Here is a 1187-nt window from a genome sequence, read left to right on the forward strand (position 1 = left end):
CCCTGCAGCCACCGCACCCCAATCGCCCCCCTCACCTGACCTCCCCACACACCCCGATTGCCCCCCCCCCACCTAGCCCCAGCAGTACAGGAATAAAAAAAACAAACAAACCCAAAAATGCACTCACTGGCAGTAGCAGTGTCTGTGGGGGCTCTGGGGCCATGTGGCAGAGACCTCATGCACAGCCTCCACTCCCCTATCTCCTCCCCCCAACCCAGCGCCACCCCCAGTGGCTGCCCCACCCAGCCCCAGCATTCCCACACTTTAAAAGAAAGAAAGAAAAAAGCCCTGCACTCATCAGCTCTGGAAGCAGCTACTGGGGCTCTGGGGGCTTGTAGCAGAGTCCCCTGTGCAGTGGGGGGCAGCAGGGATCGCCCCCTCTGCCTGGCACCCATGCAGCAGCTGCCCCATGGTGTGCACCACATGCTGTCTGGGAGCACCACATGCTGTCTGGGAGCTGGGGCTGCTGAGGCTGAGGGCTGCTGGACTCCAACTGGCAGGTGGAGCCGCCTCAGCTCCCAGACAGCGCACAGCACCCTACTGAGCCACATTGCACCTGTGCCACAGGGCAGGTACTGTGTGGGTGCCAGGTGGGGGGGTGATCCCTCCCTGCCCCCCACTGCCCCATGCTGTGTGGGTGGGCTCTGCTGCAAGCCCCCAGTTGGTGCCGCCAGAGCTAGTGAGTGCAGGGCTTTTTTTTTTTCCTTTGCTTTTTTTTAAGGCTGGGCTGGGCAAGTAATGGGGCTGAGAAGGGCAGCCTTGAGGGCCTCTCCCATGGCTCCTCTGACTGTGCCTGCCTCTGCCCCTGCCCCAGCGGGGGGCACTGTGGGGGCTCTGCCCTGCTGCCACTTGCCTAGCTGGTGCGGTGGGGGGCACACACACGATGTAGGCGCAGCTCGCTCCAGATGGCAGCAGGGCATGTCCCCTGTTCCCAGCGCTACCACATCCATATCAGTGCTGGGAGTGGGAGCTCTGCCCTGCTGCCACTTGCCAGCCGATGTGGGGAACATGGGATGTGGGCACGGCAGCGCTGGGAGCAGAGGCTATGTCCTGCTCCCACTTGCCCCTTTCCGCCTGGAGCGAGCTGTACCTGCATCCTGCCCCCCTTCCCCTGGCTGGGCAAGTGGCAGCAGGACAGAACTCAAGCTTCCAGCACTGCTGTACCGGCATCCCCACCCCTTTTGAGC

At 63.0% G+C, this 1187-nt stretch overlaps 1 protein-coding gene across 1 annotated transcript in view; it reads left to right on the plus strand.

The window, feature by feature from the left end:
* Positions 1–1187, plus strand: part of NUP210 (nucleoporin 210) — a 128523-nt gene that overhangs the window by 85296 nt on the left and 42040 nt on the right. The gene's annotated exons all lie outside the window — the stretch shown is intronic.

The sequence above is a fragment of the Gavialis gangeticus genome, unplaced genomic scaffold, assembly GCF_001723915.1.
Source record: "Gavialis gangeticus isolate Ggan-Ray unplaced genomic scaffold, GavGan_comp1, whole genome shotgun sequence".
Taxonomy (NCBI): domain Eukaryota; kingdom Metazoa; phylum Chordata; order Crocodylia; family Gavialidae; genus Gavialis; species Gavialis gangeticus.